The sequence below is a fragment of the Lycium ferocissimum genome, chromosome 2, assembly GCF_029784015.1.
Source record: "Lycium ferocissimum isolate CSIRO_LF1 chromosome 2, AGI_CSIRO_Lferr_CH_V1, whole genome shotgun sequence".
Taxonomy (NCBI): Eukaryota; Viridiplantae; Streptophyta; class Magnoliopsida; order Solanales; family Solanaceae; genus Lycium; species Lycium ferocissimum.
This window is the reverse complement of record NC_081343.1, coordinates 66,931,904-66,938,708: the sequence shown is the minus strand read 5'-3', so window position 1 is coordinate 66,938,708 and position 6,805 is coordinate 66,931,904.

The following is a 6,805-nucleotide window of genomic DNA, read 5'->3' as shown; positions in this document are numbered from 1 at the left end:
ATCTATGGCTAAAGTATGTAAAAAAGTGTGAAAGAAAGGAAGAAAGAAAGAAAAGAAAGAAAGAAAGAAAGAAAAAGAAAAAAAAAGAAAAAGAGCATCCAATAACGCATGAAAATCATGCGTTAAAAGTACTTTTGTACCTCTTTTTTTTTCTGGGGTATTTTGGCTCATACCCTTTTTTTCCGGGTTATTTTGGTTCCGCACTCAAAATTAAAGACCACCCCAAATGAAGGGCAATCCGCGCAAAAAGAGAAAGAGAAAATTCTTTAGGGTCTGTTTGGAAAGCCACCTAGTAATTGGAATTGGTATAATTACTAGGGTAGTAATTACACACGGTAGTAATTACAACGGCATGTTAATTTGTCATAATGTAATTACAGTGTAATTACAAGCATGTTATTTGGTTGCACAAGTGTAATTACACAGTTTGTTTAATTTTAAAAAAAATTATCAAAAATTTAAAATTAATATTAAAAAAACATGTGCCTTTATAAATGATATTAAATTAGTTATTTAATAACACATTGTTTCTGGAAAGCATATTAATTAATAATCATATATTTGTAACTAATATTATAAAAAATAATTGACATCTTTAGCTTTTTTTTTTTTTTTTTTGTATAGCGCAAGAAAATCCGCGCGCTATAGCGAGCACTAAAAAAAAATTTGGTAAACTTTTTTTTTTTTTTTGGCAACACTTAGTGTATTTTTTCATACTTTGACCAACGATTAGTCGTCTGTCAAGACTTCGAAACGTCAATATTTTATATAGAACCTGATATTTTTTTCTGCGTAAAATAATGTAGGCCGCTCAATACATCAAGGATACGTAGACGTTCGGATCGTCATTTTGGGGGTTGAAAAGGTGCCCGAAGTAAGTTTTGTTTCAAAAAACTTAGTGTTTGACTGGCCAACTGTTTTTTTTTTTTTTTTTTGTAACACTTAGTATTTTTTTCATACTTTGACCAATGATTAGTCATGTGTCAAGACTCCGAAACGTCAATATTTTATATCGAACCTGATATTTTTTCTGCGTACAATAATATAGGCTCAATACATCAAGGATACGTAAACATTCGGATCATCATTTTAGGGGTTGAAAAGGTGCCCGAAGTAAGTTTTATTTGAAAACTTTAGGTTTGAGTATTCTATATAAATAGAAGTCCATTTTTATTTGAAGACTTGTTGTCAGTAGCTTAAAATTTTTTATTTTTAGGGTTTAGATTTAAGTGTGTTATTTTTTAATGCGTAACTTTATTTCGAATATACGCAATTTTTTGCGCTCGGACGTCCGATTTACACGATTTCTTTTTGCAACATATTTGAAATAAAGTTACGCATTAAAAAATAACACACTTAAGAAACACTTAGTATTTTTTTCCATACAAAGATCGCAACATCTTATTTTAATAAATCTTTTTTTTTGGGCAACACTTAGAGTTCTCTTTTCTATACTTTGACCAACGATTAATCGTGTATCAAGACTTAGAACCTGATTTTTTTTTTCTGCATACTATAATGTAGGCTCAATACATCAAGGATACATAAGCGTTCGGATCGTCGTTTTAGGGGTTGAAAAGGTACCCGAAGTAAGTTTTGTTTGGAAACTTTAGGTTTAAGTGTTTTATTTTTTAAGATTTTGATTTAAGCGTGTTATTTTTTAATCAAGACATAACTTTATTTTGAATATAAATCTAATTCAATTTGATAAAAAAGTATTTAAAAAATATAGGGAGAAAAGCTAGTTGTAAAGTGGTCAAACTTTAGATGGTCATAACTTTGCGCTCGGAGAAAAGCTAGTTGTAAAGCTAGACTCTTCTTCCACCTATAAATAGTCTCTTAATCCTCCAGCCGAAACCAAGTATTGAGAACCATAAAACTACTCTCTCATCTAAGCTATTGATATTTTTATACTGTCTCTCAAGGGAACTTTAGTATTTTCCTCTCTCGATCTCTATCCGTTTTGATTTCGTTCGTAGGAGGGTAGATCTGAAATCTCAACACTCCGTTCACTGCTTCTGTGGAAGGTAATATTTTTCCTTGCCTAGTATTTTATTCTTTTTCTTCTTTGTTAAATCTGAAGATGAATATTATATGTCATGTGTAGCAATGGCGGAGCCACACTATGCCGAGGGTGTTCATCCGAACCCCCTCGCGAAAGCTCTTGTTTTTACAAAGTTAAAATTATTTTTTATGTATATATAGTAGATGTTGACCCCCTTAGGTTTTATCTTCGTATGTTTATTTTTATATTTTAGAACCCCAATACGGAAATCCTGGCTTCACCACTGATGTGTAGGATTCTTGTTTGTTTCTGTATAAAATTCTGCTTTTGTCAAAAACGCTAATTTCCGAACATGTGCGTTACTTTAGAACCATCTTATTCTCCGTTTGGTGGAGGTTAGTCCTAAAAGCCTTTAAAAATCGTAATGTTGTTTCCTTTTCACTTTTAGTGGAAATCTGTTGATGATTTAAAATAAAGAGAGCTTTGATGACAAAGTGAAATTCTATCCTAGTTTAATTTCATTATTCTAGTGTTAAACTTTACGATTTCCCCTCTGTTAAATTCTGTTTTAAGTCTCCATGGATGGCTAAAAAAATCATGTATCTTTCAAAGTTAAATTTATGACGTTTGTAGTATTTTCACCTAAGTTCATTTGCTAAGCATGAGGTGAGTAGATTTTGTGTAATCTTTGCTTGTAAAGTAGAGACCATGTAGTCCATATGTTCTGTAAAGAAGAGTTTGAGAGTACTTATTTTCTTTTCCTTTCCCTAAGTTGAGCTACATGTTTTAAAGATAAATTAGTGTAGACAAATTATAGGTTGTTAGATAACTAATCATGCTATGATGGAAAAATCATGTTGACTTCATTCTCATTTCATATACGTGCCAAAGAGATATGTTACCTGGGATTATAAGATAAGTTCAGTTATGCCCCTCTCTTGTTTTATTTGGTTGTATATGTTTATATATTACGATGGTGAGCTTCTCCATTAATTGTGTGCATTTCTTTCTTGTATATTCTTGTTTTATTTGGTTGTATATGTTTATATATTACGATGGTGAGCTTCTCCATTAATTGTGTGCATTTCTTTCTTGTATATTTATATATATACACACTGTCAGTTACTAAACATCTTTGCTAACCTCCCACTTTTTCTTCTTTCCTTTGTTTTACATGTGCATAAATGGGAGCGTATTTGAGTCTCAATGCGAGACTCTTTCCGAGCATGAACCTGGAGTCACTCTTCCCGGATTATTATTTCCTTTTTGTTCTGGCTATGTAAAAGATATCAAAATAGTAGAAATATCCCCACCCCTACACTCGTATTTGCTTGGGATAAGCTAGTACTCGGAGTTTGTCTTAATTTAGAACACCTTTATGCTACTTAGCGTCTAGGATTCACGTCTAAGTAACGGTTTTCGAATCTATAAACAAGCTTATTTGATAAAATAACTTTAAATCCAACTTACTTCATGTTCAAATCACTTTATAACTTTAAGTACAAAGAATCAGATTTTTCCAAAATCAAACAAGTTTTGTGGTCCATTTAGTTTTCCTTAACAGTTCCATGCATTTTGAGTTCCATTTTAAGTTGGGAAATATTGACTTCTGTTACTTCAAATTCTTTTATTAAACCCTTATTTTATAAATTAAACTTCACCTTTTGAACCTTGGTTTTATAAACTAGCAAATTATTTAAGTATTTTCTACTTTATTAGCTTAAAATACCTTTCTAACTAATCTTAAGTCCGATCGGTTAACCGTCTTAATACGGATCTTAAAGGGTGCTTAACACCTTCCTTTTAGATTAATTGAACTCTTATCTAGAATCTTAGGTTAGTAGACTTTAAACGGAGTTAATATTAAGTAATTGATAGGTGTCCTAATTCACCTCTAAATTAATTAGGTGGCGACTCTTTAAATTAAGTTAATTAATTCAGGAATCACCAATATGTTGTACTCTAATTTAACCCGGTTAAAATGGGTTATAGCAATGGCTAATCTATGGAGTATATTAGTCTGCCTATAAAAACTATTTTCTATACTTAAAACATTTTTTCTAAAAAATCTTTTTCTAAACTCGGGTGAGCTGACGTAGTGTTCTACCTGGGTTAACGCCTTCGGGTTTTAACGTAGGTGTTCTAGTCCGAAATTCAAAAAACGCTCAATTTTCGGCAAAACTCTACCATTTTTTGTTTCTTGTAAAGGAGTGTTTTTGGCATGAATGACTAATTTATATTTGCAGAACTATGAAACAAAAAACTATTTTTATCACAAGCAATTTATATCTGCAAAAGCATACTATTAGAACTCGTAGGTCAACGGTATTTTACGGATCTTTAATACCGCGGTGCCTAATACCTTCCCCGGGGGATCACCAAAACCCTTACCTGAACTTTGGTTAAATTAGGATTCTTTTAAAATTTAACTGTTTTAAATGAACCCTTTTCGAACTATTTTTCCTAATTTCCTAAAAATTAGGTGGCGACTCTAAAATAAAGTTCATTTAGAGTACCATTACGTAGAGGTATATTTTTCCTTTTTTCCGGTACGATTGAGAACCGTACCTCCCCGGGACACTTTCCTTTTTAAATGAGGCAAGCGCAAATACGAATCGAAAAAAATATGAAACCGCTACAGATGGCGACTCTGCTGGGGAAAATTTAAGGTTCTAACCATAAGGGTTCCAATAATTTATGTGTTTGTATGATATAAATTATTTAAGTGACATAAATTTTTTATGTGTTTAACTTTCCGCGAAATATAACTGTCATTCATGAATACATACTCCGCCACTCCTGGCATTTTATTTTACACTTTGTTTCTAAGGGTGACGACGCGGGATGAGCTGCGGTCATACCTTCACTAAAAAACCGTTTGCTATATTTTTTTGGAGGTCTCTAAGGTCGAGTGGGCATGCGGTCAACCCACGTCCTTAGAGAGCCCACCCCCAGCTTATTCGCTCGGGTAACCTGTCATTTGCTTGAAAAACCACTCTAGAATATCTAGTGTAGAGTGAAACCAAATCCCTACTGGTATAGCGCATACGGATCATAGACCGGTTTGGGTATCTCAGACCTATCTAAATCGGACAGGAAGACCGTCCGCATCTAACTATGTGAAAAATTGAAGGATGTACATGCCGTTATATAAACCGTTTGCCCTCGGGTTTAGGTTTTTACTTTTTAATTTAGGAGTTGTAACCATGTGCGGGACTGATATTCTGTATACTCGGTTCGCCTATTATGTATCCCCATTCAATATTTATCAATGTTGTATATATTAGGGCAAACGGAACGTCCTAACGGTACCTGCAACCTTCAAACGATAGTATACTTTTGTTGATATATTGATTACATGATATATATTATTTACATGCTACATGCTATATACTCTGCTTTGCTATGCCTATTTTTGATTTACGCATATAAAGACATTTGTTTTGGTTCAAACACGAATAGTCTATAATTCGGTTCCCAAAATCTTAAAATGTCGTCAAAACGCACCCCAAAGAAAAATCTCGAAACACCACGTCAAAAGTCAAGTTTTCTAAAATTTCTAAAATGTCATTCGATCATCATCCGATCCACGTGAACCACGTCATTTCCAAAACACATTTTTTACACTCAATATTGCTAAGAGCCGCACCCTGGTCCTCGCAACCTCTAAAGTTTTAAGCCAAATAGCCAGTAGTCACAAATTGCGACAACTACTTCATTCCTAAAAAATCATTCTTATCGGACCCAAAGATCGTTAAGATCATACTTTGCCCTTTCAAAGTCCAAACACTTCAAGTCCAAAATGATCGAGTCATCATCCAATACTCGTTGACCGTGTCATCCTCAAAGATCACTATCACATACAAAGAATACCAAAGTCGCACAAAAATCAGTCGAATGGGCAAAATCCTGTCCATCCGGGTCATCTCCAAAAGTCTCTATGTGAGCCGAAGTTTGGACAATATGTTTCAAGTAAAATAGATGTTACATGTATTATTATGATTAATGAACTAACACGTTTACCTCTTGAGTTTTTCTTCTCTTCTGATTGACTCGTGGGGACCACCGAGAGGTTTCGGTAACGAAACTTAAGTCGTGATCCGTTTTAGCCCATCCATGTGCTACGCTATCGTGATCTCACAAAATTCAAATCACAACTTTTTTTAGCTCACCCATGCGCTACACTATCATGATATTACAAAATCCAAATCACAACTCCTTAAAAAATTCAAGATTACGACCTTTTATAGACCACCCATGCACTACGCCAAAATGTCCGACATCCAAAAATGACAAGCCTGCGCTTATTCGAATAGACAAGCCAAATGCGTCGGTTTCGAATTCGAACTACGTCGGTACCCGATTCTTGTTCAAAGAAGATACGTAGGCAATCATATAAAGTGCGGTCTCCCAGCTGTTTCAAACCCACCGATAAGGAATCGAGTGCGTCTTTGATCCGATCTTCAAAAACTTTATTCTTCCACTATTTGAAATATGGACTCTCGGAGAATCGGGGATTGTCTTTGAATCACCCAAGCTATTCAAATTTTCAAGCGCAAACATCTTGAACTAAGTGCCACAGGGTAGGCTGAGCGGCACCGGGTCCAAAACAGTTTGACAATTCTGATATCTTCATTTATTAGAGTTGTCCAATCAAACGAACAACTCCTTCCCTTATGAGAATCCAAATAAGAACGTAAGTGGCTTCTTTCGAACGAACGATTCATCCTTTTATAGAAATTAAAAAAAAATGGAACGTGCCTTACGTGACATCCTATATCGGTTATTTAGCCTTCGACT